The 12,537-nt window shown below is 38.7% G+C and overlaps 1 protein-coding gene and 1 pseudogene across 4 annotated transcripts in view; one reads left to right on the top strand and one right to left on the bottom strand.

Moving 5' to 3' along the window:
• ST7 (suppression of tumorigenicity 7) overlaps nucleotides 1–12,537 on the top strand; it is a 215,718-nt gene that overhangs the window by 31,874 nt on the left and 171,307 nt on the right. The window lies entirely within an intron of this gene.
• On the bottom strand, nucleotides 942–1,744 carry LOC103264114 (annotated as a pseudogene).

Genomic DNA, 12,537 nt, shown 5'->3' with positions numbered 1-12,537 from the left:
AGTGTAACCCTTCCAGACTTTTAGGGTATTCTCTCTTTCAGGATTCTCTTCCATAGCATTGACAATCCTTTCCATGGAGTGCCATGTGTAATGAACCTTTATGGTCCTTATGACCCCCTGATCTAGAAACTGAATTATAGATGTTGTGTTTGGGAGCAAGTAGACCTCTTTGACACCTTTTGTACTGAAGTCATAGGGTTCTGGGTGGTCAGAGGTATTGTATAATATCAAAAGAACTCTTAAAGGCAGTTCCTTACTGGTTAGGTTCTTACTGACTTCAGGGACAAAGCATCAATGGAACCAGTCTAGAGAAAGGGTTCTCATTGCCCAGGTCTTGTTATACAACTAACTTGGAAGTTAGCAACCTTATAGATAAGGCAATATTGATTATAAACCTGGATGCATTTGCACAAAATTGAGTTAACCTATCTCTTCCTGCCTTAAATCCTGGTGATCACTTCTCTTCTTTACTAATAAATGTTCTTTGTGACTTTTTCTTTTTTTCCCCTAGAATAGGCAGTTTTGTCTACACTGAAAACTTGTTTAGGCAAGTATCCTTTCCCCTCAATGATTTTCTTTCTTTTTTTCTGGAAGCTAAAGTCTTTATTACTGACAGAATCAATAGAACATTCTTAATAGCAGAGTTGGCCACAATGTCCTGCCACAGCAATTTCTGACATTCAGGTTAGATTGTTCCACTTTATGATTATGTGTACAGAGGGTTTTCTGAATGGAAACAAATTCTCTCACATCACTTCTATTTACTCAGTTTTTGGAGAATAACGGTTTGGACCAATTTTTTTGAAGGTGATAGGCTAAAAGCCAAAAAAAAAAAAAAAAAAACCAAAAAACCCTAAAATAAGCTGTCAGACCCAATCAAGAATGGTTTAATATTATTCATGTTCTTATTTGAACATTTTTCTTAAGTGCTTTATGGGCTGCTAGCTCAGGGTTCCCACTGTGTGCAACAATTTAAAGACTTTAGACTCAAGCTCTTTAGGAGTATTCCAGGTGTATTCAAAAGAACCTACATCTTCAAGATAATGTATATCATATTTTTTAATATCTATGTTTTCTATTCTTTAGTGCAAGATATTCTGCACCTGTGTGCTTTCAGGCCTTTTCCAAATAGCATGGATGGTAGGAAATGAGAACTTTCCCTCTGTCAGATCATCACAAAAATGTTTGTTTTCACTATATTCTTTAAAATGTAGATTAACATAATTATCCCTAATTTGGCTTTAAATTTTCTTTGTAATCAGAAAACAACTGCATGAGACCTGCTGCTAATCCATACAATCCACCTGTCTTTTGCAGCACCATAGCTTTATATTCTTCTTCAGTGGGACAAGTATAATTATCCCTCCAGTAAATGTCTAGGCCTTGTCTCTGATGGAGTTCCAAAAATTGATGGGTTAAAAAGCTTCACTGCATCTGGGTAATCAAGGATTAAGACTTTCTCTAAGCCAAGGAAATATATATAATTGGCAGACTTGATGACATGTCAATGGAATTCCATAGATGCTAGAAAGTCACATCAGAGTTTTAAGTTGTCTCCGATATCACTGAAGAGTAAATTGACATTATGCAACATTTCTATCACTTCAATGATAACCTGTAGCTTGTCTTCTAGAACTTTCAGCCTATGATTAAATGCGTGTGAAAGTTTGGTTCTCATTTGCTTACCCAGTAACTTATAGGGATCTAGAAGAATTGTTTGGACTGTTTATTGAATCTTCTCCATTAGTTTAAATTTCAAAGCTGATGGTTCAATAATGATTTCACGACTTTCATGACACTGGTCTGGGAGTAGCAGTGCCCAGCATCAGCTTCCTACTTTATATTTCTGGCCAAGAGTCCTCCCGATGCCTACGTGAATCCCTCCCACTACTTCACCACATAACTCTCCACCTTCCTCAGCCACCAGTGACAGTACATCACTTGCTTCAAGAAAATGTACCACCCTGGTTATACTGCCCTCAATGATTTTCTTAATGGCATCTGGAAACTTGTCTATTACCTCTTGGTTGGCAGAAGCCGCTGCTTTTGTTATCTTGACATTTTAAGTGCCAAACCACTTTCTGAAATTGTCAAACCATTCTTTGCTGGCATTAAATTCTCCATTTTTAGATTCTGTACCTTTTTTTGGCTTTAAATTGTCATATAATGACTTATAGAATCATGTGAGAGTCTACAGGTATGCCTATCTTATAGCAGTCTTGCACTTACATAAAAGCTGTGTTTTCAATATTTTGTAAAAAGTGCAAGGTTTTTGTGCCTATTGGTATAGCTGCAGTGACGGCTTCATGAATTTCCTTTTCTTCTTTTTTACAGTGGTCTAGATTTTTTAAATCTAGAAATGGTGGGCAATCACAGCTACAGACTTCCATCATATGAGGAAAGACACCCCCCAAAAAAACTGGAATTTATTTATTTTAAAAATTGTGTTCTGTACATTTATTTTGTATCCTGAGACTTTGCCAAAGGCCTTTATCAATGTAAGGAGGCTTTTGACAGATTCTCTTGGGTTTTCAAGGTACACAATCATATCATCTGCAAAGAGAGATAACTTGACTTCCTCTTTTCCTATTTGGATATCCCTGATTGCCTCCTCTTCTCTGATTGCTCTAGCCAGGACTTCCAATACTATGTTGAACAGGAGGGGTGAGAGTGGGCATCCTTGTCTACTTCCAGTTTTCAGGGAAATTGGTCCAATTTTTGTCCATTTAGGAGTATGCTGGCTGTGGGTTTCTCGTAGATGGCTTTTACTATTTTGAGGTATGTTCCCCATGTGCCTAGATGTTCAAGGGTTTTTATCAAGAAGGGGTGCTGGATTTTATCAAAAGCTTTTTCTGCACCTAATGATATGATCATGTGGTTTTTGTTTTGACATCTGTTGATGAATTTAATTACATTTATGGTTTTATGAATGTTGAACCAGTCTTGCATCCCCAGGAATGAAGCCTACTTGGTCATGGTGGATGATTTTTGAGATGTATTGCTGAATCCGGTTTGCTAGGTTCTTGTTGAGAATTTTAGCATCTATGTTCATCAAAGATATTGGCCTGTAGTTCTCTTTCTTTGTTGGATCTTTATCTGGCTTGGGTATCAATGTGATGTTGGCTTCATAAAATGATTTGGGGAGAGTTCCATCTTTTTCAATCGCCTGGAATACCTTCTGTAGGATTGGTATCAGCTCCTCCTTAAATGTCTTGTAGAATTCTGCTGGAAAGCCATCTGGACCAGGGCTTTTTTTTGTAGGAAGTTTTCTTATTACGTAGTCGATTTCCTTGATTGTTATTGGTCTATTTAGGGTCTCAATTTCTTCTTGTTCCAACCTAGGTAGGTTGTGTGATGTCAGAGAGTCCTCCATTTCCTTAAGGTTTTCAAGTTTGTTTCCATACAAGTGTACATAGTAGTCTCTAATGATCTTTTGTATTTCTTCAGGGTCAGATGGGGGGGAGGGGGATAGGATTAACAGTCGCAAATATCTGTCTGGGGATGGGGAAACACCTCTTATCAACAGGGTGCCTGAATGAAACATAATTGTACACCTAACCCTTAACTGTACCCCACAAAATCATAATAAAAAATATTGATTTAAAAAAATGTGTATTTCTTCTTACATGTTTAAACTTAAGTCACCTTCAAGGGACTCATCATTTGATGCAATACACCTATCAAGATGCTTTTTCCACTGCTCAAGTATCAATTTTGATACTTGTTAGTGCTTCTGCTGCTTTTTGTTTCACCTCTTCCACATTGGCAAAATGTTTCCCTCTGGGAACTTTTTTCATCCAGGAAACAAAAAAATATCATTTGGGGTGAGATTGGGTGAATAGGGAGGGTAGGGCATGGGTGTCATGCTAGTTTTGGTAAAAAACTGATGAACACTCAGTGTGGTATGGTCATGTGTATTGTCGTGGTGGAAGAATCAGTCACCTGTTTGCTATAACTTGGGATGTTTCTTTGGCAAATCATGATGCAACCTTCTCAAAACTTCAAGATAAAGACTTTGGTTGACAGTTTGATCCAGAGGAACAAATTTGAAATGTACTACAAGGGGCCCAGATTCCAAAAGATAATTCTGGTTTATTTTGGGCTCCCTTTCACATATCAAGCAATTCACCCTTTTCTTGTAATGTCACAACTTTTTTCTACTTCTTGAGACCACTTTCAGCATCACTAGTGGTACTTTATATGGGTCACATTGTGTCATTTAAAGTTTACTGCATTGCACTAAACATGAAAAATATGCAAAAACTACATCTTGAGATCACTTTTTATTGTGACATGCAGTTTGCTGGAGAGGCAAACTGCTCACATGGAGATGAGTAGCATCACATGGTGTTTTAAGTGGATACTGTCAACATGTGACCTCACCTCAGTAGCAACAAGAGTAGCTACAAAATTATTGCACTAGTACAGTATGGGCTACAGTTAATTTTATGCAGTTATGATTTAATACTGCATCTTTACATTTGTTTACATTTCTCTTGACTACTTATGGTGCCATGTACAGTTTGTGTGCATAATTTTTCATAATTTTTAACTTTTTATAATAGATTTGCATATATTTCATGATATTAAATTATAAAATGGACTAGTATCCACATATGTTTTATACATTTATGCCACATCTAACTTTTTCTTAATTTTTTTGATATTTCTATGCTATATAGTTTGTGAGTTTTTTTTCAAATTGTTGTAAATCTCCAAAAAATTTTCCAATCTATTTATTGAAGAAAATACATGTATAAGTGGACTTGTGTGGTTCAAGTTTTTGTTGTTCAAGGATCATCTGTACTCATAGAAATACCACAAATTACATATGTAACAGTATTCTTCACTTCATTAAAGCATACTATGTTTAGCTGTTAGGGATATAACAGTGAACAAGATGGAAATGGTTCCTGCCCTCATGGAACTTACAGTTTAATGGATATACCAGACAACAAACAAGTATAAAATATATAACTTATTTGCCAAATAGAGTGCAGAGGTCGAGGTTAATTGGTCTCAGGACAGATAAGGGGGTCAGGGAAAGCCTTTCTGAGTACTTGAGATTTAAGGTGCAGAATTCCTGGAAGTCAGCCTTGTGAAGGAAGAGCATTTCAGGTAGGGGCTCAGCATGTGTAGAGGTCTTGAAGGGGGAAAGAGCTTGGCTCTTGCCCAGTCAGAAAGGAGGTCAGTGTGTCTGAAATGGTGAGCAAGGTTAGAAATGCAGGCAAGAGCCTGATCATGCAGGGGCTTATATCTGTGGCGTGGAATGTGGGCTTATTTTGAGTACATGGGAAGCCACTGTAGGCTTTTAAAACTCAACACGGTTCAATGTTTGTATTATTTGGAGAGTGGACTGAAGAAAATAGAACAGGAATGGAATAGGAGGCCACTTAGGAGGCTTTTATGTAAGATGAAAAGCAAGTGATGGTGGTTGTATAAGGTGGTTGAGGTGGAGAAAGAGAGAGGAGAGTGTGTTCAGGACATAACTGGGTGACAGAACTGGGGGAACTTGTTGGATTCGGTGTGGGGAATGAGAGAGACAGAGAAGTCAAGGATGACCCCCAAGTTTCTAGCTTGAGGAACTGGTGGATGGAAGTGACTTATCTGAGGGAAATAGAAGAACACATAACAAAGGTCAAAGGAAATTTGAAAGTTGGCAACCCTTAGCAGAGTCTAGCCACCCACATGTTTTTATTCCCATTCTCTTGCTTCTTACCAAAATAAAAGCTTTTCATCTGCTGCAGACTCTTTGAACACAGTGCAGCCTCTGTGTCATCAATAATTTATGCAGTGTTCCCAAGTAAAAGCGTTACTGTCCAGGGCCTTGTCATTCGGATCTGATTCCCCAGAGTATTTCACAGGGCAGATATGAAAGAGAAGATTTAAAAACAAAAAAGTCCATCACTTATCCTTATGGTGCAATTTAAAGGTCCACAATTAAATCATACCTAGTGTCACTCTCCTTTTTGTAGGTGTGCAATGTACGTGGAAGGACCTGTTGTACTAGCACCTGTACCCTATTTATAGGAATGACATAGCGTTGATTGATAAGTTTTGCTTTCAGCTGATTTCTTTCTCTGTGCACTATCAGAAAGGACTTTGGAATTACAGCTTTGCAACCTTTAATCTGACATCGATAGATACATTTTCAGGAAAGTATTATTCTTGTCAGGTTATCATACTTTTAATAGTAAATAACTTTTCTTATTATAAATAAAATATCTTTGCTGTAGACTAATTGGAAGGTATAGATATTTATACAACTACTTGTAATCCAAATGCCAAGAAGTAACATTCTCTTCTAGTCTTTTAAAAAAATCTATTTAGTGTGATGCCTCATGCTCAATGTACAATCTTATATCCTCTATTTTTTCACAATTGTGTTGTGATTCATTTCTATATCTTATTAACTATTATTCAGAGACAATATTTTAAATGGCCATGTAATATTCTATGGCATAGAGTACTTAATCATTTTCCTGTTTTTGAGCATTTATGTTATTTGAAGAGAAATTTTAAGTTAAAGAAAAAAGTCAGACAACTTTTATAGAACAATTTTGTAGTGTTTTAACTAAAGAAACTAAATCTTCTACTCAAACCAAACTATTATGGAAAAGCCACTGTCTTTTCCAGGTAGCTTTCAAAGAATGATTAGGGTATCAGAAAAAAAGCAGTGAAAACCCTCATCTCCTGCTGAACTATTTCTGAGCTCCCAGGTCTTGTGGTGGATTTCAGTGCTTTGGAAGGTGCTAGGGTTGAACTTGGACTTTCCTCGCGTGGCTCCTCAGTGCCATTACTCACAGGGATCTTTGCCTCGGTTCTTTGAAGTTTCTTGGTGTTTCCATTTATTGCTGGCACCTCTGGATCTTGCTCTGCAACACCAGCTAGAACTAGGGAGATGAGCACAGCCCTCTTACCACAGTTTTGGACTGCCAAGTTTGCACTGCTTCATCCTCAGCCCAACCCTCCACCGAGGCAGTCCCTCAGATTTCGGCAGGTCACCTCCTTCTAGCTATCCAGTCAACAACTGTTCCACAAACTGGCTAGATGTTGGGGATTCAATGTTAAGAAAGATGCAGTTGCCCTCATAGTTTATGCTTGGTGGGAAGTAATTGCACGTGAGGGAAGATAGCTATGTATAGTTTGGGAGAGTGATGCACTGAAGGAGAGTTCTAGATAGTTCTGACCTTAGCTAGCTTTTGCACACACTCTGATCACTATCTACATATGGTATTTTAAAAGCTGTGCACACACCCTTTTAGATATGATCTGTATACTCACGCTGTTAAAATTGTAAATAAAAGACAATCGAACACAGACAGTGATGAAGAGTCATTGTTCAGTTAGGCTGTCTCTCTCCACTGGCCTTTTCTCTTCTTGGAATTGTTAGGCTGGTCCTCAGGTGCCACAGCACAAGTCTCTTAAAGTCCTTTGGAGAACAGGAACTGCTTGTCTTCATTGCTGTGCCTGTGACAGGATACATCCCAGGTGAAAGTGGGTAGAATTGCACTTGTAGTCTACATTGCAGGTGGCATTTATTCTAGTTGTACCTCTTCCTCTTAAAAGGATACCATGAACACAGAGTATAAATGGATTTTGCTTTTGTCTGGCTCATCACACTTGGTATGTACTTTAAATGTGCTGGCTTGAGGTGTGGGCCAGGGTAGCATGTTGTGTTTTTTTGTTTTGTTTGCCTTATTTGGCAATTTGACAAATATGTCTTCATGGGTGAAGAACAAAGCAGTTTCACCTGCTAAGTTGTATGTGAATATTCTTCTCCCAGCACATTCTTTAAAGGCAGCCCATATTTCCAACAAGTGTTTATTATTGAATTTTCTGCCTGACATTTTAGGGAAATGCAGCAGACAAATCAAGTTGGATTTTAGTAATACAAGAAGCCCTCAACATATGAACAAGTTTCATTACGAGAGGATGTTTATAAGTCTAATTTGTAAGTCCAACAAAGTTAGCCAAGTTACCCAAGTAACACAATTGGCTATATAGTATTGTTTGTATTTAACAGGCTATACTGACACCTGATGAAATAACACATTTAAAAAGTACATGTGTATTATTAAAGTTCATAACTTGAAGGTTCATATGTAGGGAACTTACTGTATATTCATCTCATTATATTTCTTTTAAAGATGAAAGAATATGGGCTAAATACAAGGAAAAGCACATGAATTAGGAATGTTAAGTATTATATTTAGTGATGATGTGGTACAAGGAACCACTACCATGCATTCATTGGTCACACGTTAACATTTTTTTCTCCACTTCTTAATGGTTTCATGGCCTTGGGCAGTTTAATAGAAATAATCATAATTATGTGTAAGAGTTATTGGTATTCACCCATAATTGCTCAATTATGAAAAGTAATTCACTACAGGGGGACCCTCCCACCCAAAAGGAACCCTTTTTTATAGTACTGGCTTTCCTGCTAGGTAAGTGTTCTAGGAACCCATTGGCATCGGTGTACCAGCTGGCATTGTTGTGAGAGGTTGCATTTGGCATCAGTGATTTTTTTTTTTCTTTTTTTGGAGATTGCTTCAGTGTGTTTGCCCATTTCATGATGAGTGATTTACACAAACAACCTGCCCACACCACGCTGAGTTTTCAGCAGTTTTTGACTGAAAATGACATGACCCCGTGCCCCACCCTCCTTATTCACCTGATCTCACCCCATGGAACTTTTTTTTGTTTCCCTGGAGGAAAGAAGTCCTCAAAGGGAAATATTTTACAATGTGGAAGAGGCTAAACAAAAAACGGCAGAAGCACTAAAAGGTATAAAAAATGGCGAGATCAGTTTCCACTGTTTTGAGCAGTGGAAAAAGTGTCTCAATAGGTGTACACTTCATCAAACGGAGAGTACTTTGAAGGTAAACATGTAAGAATAAATACACAATTTTTTATAAATTCCAGGGTTTTTTGGGTCTCCCCTCATATACTAAGGAGTCAATTTGATCTAATTCTCTGTGAGATGTAGGTGCTGTTTTTATTCCCCAATTTGTATGTGAAGAAACTGAGGTGCAAAGAAATTGAGTGAATAGCCCTAGATCACACAACTCGTCTTTACTGTATCCAGGGTTTGCCCTCAGATCATTGTGAGCTGCAGCCAATGTTCCCAACACCACACTATACTTAACCTTTGTAAGTACCAGTTTTTGTGTTGGGTGGTGGGCATTTATCTGATAAAACACCAGGTGCTGTTGATTTTCACATTTGGACAAATTACAAGCCGCCCCCTTTTTGAATGGAAGGTAGTCTAACTTCTATTCAAATTCGCAGTAGGACTTTTAGTTCCAGCTTAGTGAGCCAGGTGAGATGGGAATGTGGTGTCAGGTGACTAACAGTTTCTGTGCATTACCAAAGAGTGTGTCTTTTGCTCAGTGTTGTAAAAGTTACATGACATTAAATAAGATAAAACAGAAGAAAGTAGAAAGGACTTTACACATATAAGGGATTCTTTTACATCAGAGTCATCCTAGGGGGAGGATTCTAGTGGCATATTGCAGGGTCCTAACTCTGATCCTGCCAGTTTCAATGTTATGTCGTTATCTGAGGTGAAGAAAGTAGAGAGATGCTTATCTATTTATGGATGATCTAAAGCTGTAGATTTAGCTTTCGTTGAGTTCTTATGTTTTATTTTCTCTAATGATTTGAGAGGAAGGCTATTTAAAATGTAATTATTTTAAATTGTGGCCAGTTTAAAGATTTTGTTGTATACATACTCAGAGCTGCATGTCACTACCTAATTTATCTCATTATACTTATGTATCCAAGTAGAATAATTTTATTTATTCTTTATGTGTCTGAAAGTGACTTTCTTTTACCTGTGTCTATGAATGATAGCTAACCCAGAATACAACTAAAACTAGATTTTAAGTCAGGGACTGTTTTCTTTACTACTTTGTTTTTCACACAGTGCTCAACCTTATGTTTTGAATATAGTTGATAACCTTTCCAAATTGTTGATTTGATGTGAATTTTTAAAAATTAAGTACTAAACCTTAAGGAATTATGAGATATTTGTTTATATGCGTTGAGTTAGCATTTCACCTAAGAAGAGATTATATGATTGAGCTATGTGTTAATGTGTTTATATTTGATTAGTGGGCTTCAAATGCCCAAACACAGCAAATAACAGCCCAATTGAAGACCTCTAACATTTACTAGATATTATGATATTTTGACCCATACTAAATCATCAGATTTTAATATAATACAAGGAACTTCTTTACTGGGACTTACTTTCCCTCTTTATAGAATATCCTTGAAAGAGTAATGTAGTAGAAAGAGTTAAGGAACCTGAGTTTTGTCATTATGTGTGTATGAACATGGGCCTGTCATATTTACTTTCTGGTACAGCTAACCTGTACTATAAAGTAAAGGGGGTTAAAAATCAAGATTCTGTCCTATTTTTTTCAAGTCCCATTATCATCTTTAAAATCTTACAGTTACAGTAATCCTATCACAGTGGTAAGGTTTACAGAACCTCAGTTGGTTTGACCCCTCTGACTTAGGATAATAACTGTTTCTTTTGTGGGAGCCACACATTCCAAGATTTTCATATGCTGTCAGTGGAAAACAAGCTCATTTTCACAAGTTTTTATTTTTTAATTCATTTGCAATTGGGTGTCAAGAATATCGATATTATTGACTAACTTACCTGAATGAGTGGTTGGAAACACATCTGCATTTGCTTTTTGGAAATCAATTGTGCTTTAGCCAGTCAGGATATCTTTATAAATTAGAGAAATCAGTAACACATTTTCTTTTTGCATAAGAGCAGTTATTTACTATAAAGTTTACATGATAGTATTTTTCATTTTTATTTCCCAGTGAAACATAAACATTTGACTTGCTTTAGCTTTATCTGTTATGGGAAATTAATGATCAGTTTGTATAAGAAGTATTTGGTTTGGAAAACTTAAAAATATGTTCTCCTTAATACATGTTGTTATACATCTTTTCTGTTGGTTATTATGGAGATCTCATTTACATGAAAGCACATTGTGCTTCTTTGCTTTAATTTCTTAGTTCATTGTGGTGAAATTGAATATCATAATTCTTAAGAAGATGCCAAATATTCAAAAAAGGGAAATCTTTTTTTTCTTTTTTCTTTTTTTTTGAGTTGGAGTCTCACTCTGTCGCCCAGACTGGGCTCCAGCGATCCTTCTGCCTCAGCCTTCCAAGTAGCCGGAATTACAGCATGCGCTACCACGCCCGGCTGATTTTTTTTTTTTTTTTTTTTGATTTATTGTAGAGATGAGGTCTCGCTGCCCAGGCAGGTCTCGAACCCGCGGGCTCAGGCAATCCACTCACCTCAGCTTCCCAAAGGCGCGGGATTAGTATATCTTAGTTTTAAACACCAAAACTCGGCCAACCACTTGAAAACTGCCTAACCACAGGGAACCAGGCTGTCAAAGACTCAGGGTGTTAGGAAAAGTCTGCGGACCATGGGCGTAATCATCAACGGGCCCAAGGGCATTAAGAAAAGGCAACTCTTTGAGACACGCCTGGGCAGCAAGAGCCATCAGAGACTCCGATACACTGTGGGGCCCCCTGACACACGGAGGGCTTCTGGGAGTCCCACTTGCAGTGAATCATGTTCAAGCCCGGCCCTGGGGAAGGGGTTCCTCCCTGTGATTATGGGCCGAGGTGCACGCCCAGTCCTCATGAGACCGGGGCAGACGTTGCGAGCGGCCTGGGAGGAGGCAGGAGTCACTAACACGCTGCGTATCTCCCCAGGGGCTTCTTTGGGTTTCTGCTGCGCAGGAAGTGCTGTCGAGGGAGCAGGAGGTAAGTCCATGAGGGCAGGCACCGGGGAGGTGGGAGCGTGGTATCCACCTGCCCCTCTCTTCTTCCAGGAGGGCATCTCCTGACTGAGGCAGCTGCTCTGGCTCAAGGACATATACAAAATTTTGAAAACCTCCAAGAAGATGGCATAGAGTCCGCACAAGGATGAGGAAGATAGTGATGAGGAGTTTGTACTCGGGGATTGTGAGCGGCTGGGCCTGGAAGAGGAGGTTGGGGAGGCCGAGCTGCTCTCCTCAGGGGAACAAGCCTCAGCCTGTCTTTCCCACCCAGGGACAGCAGAGAAGCCCTGACGGAGAGGACAGCACCAGGGGAGTCCATAGAGGTTGATGAGGAGACGGAGTGGCCCCAAGGGGAGGAGGCTGTGTAGTTAACCGCACCCTGGGCCAGCCACATAATAAAAATTATTATGTTTTCAACAACAGGTTCATTTTTTGCGGGGGGCCAGCCCCTGCAAGTTTTGGGGAGTCCCTTGGAAGATGTGGTGGTGTTGGCGAATCTGTAGGGACAGATATTAAAAGAAAGAAATATGGAGGGATAGATATAAAGAGGAAGAAAGAGAAAGAAAGTGGACAACTCAGTGAAATGAGCAGAAACCGTTTATTGAAAGTTACAGCAGGTATTTTTCCCCAAATTTACCCAGGCAGTCTCACAAGTCTTTCACGTGAACACAAAGCCAGGTGCAGGAGGGGCATCCCCCACCCACCAGATGCT

Source organism: Carlito syrichta, unplaced genomic scaffold (assembly GCF_000164805.1).
Source record: "Carlito syrichta isolate Samal-C Ts95f unplaced genomic scaffold, Tarsius_syrichta-2.0.1 Scaffold305571, whole genome shotgun sequence".
Classification (NCBI taxonomy): Eukaryota; Metazoa; Chordata; class Mammalia; order Primates; family Tarsiidae; genus Carlito; species Carlito syrichta.
Note: the sequence above shows the minus strand (reverse complement) of the source record. Positions and strands in the feature narration are given on the sequence as shown.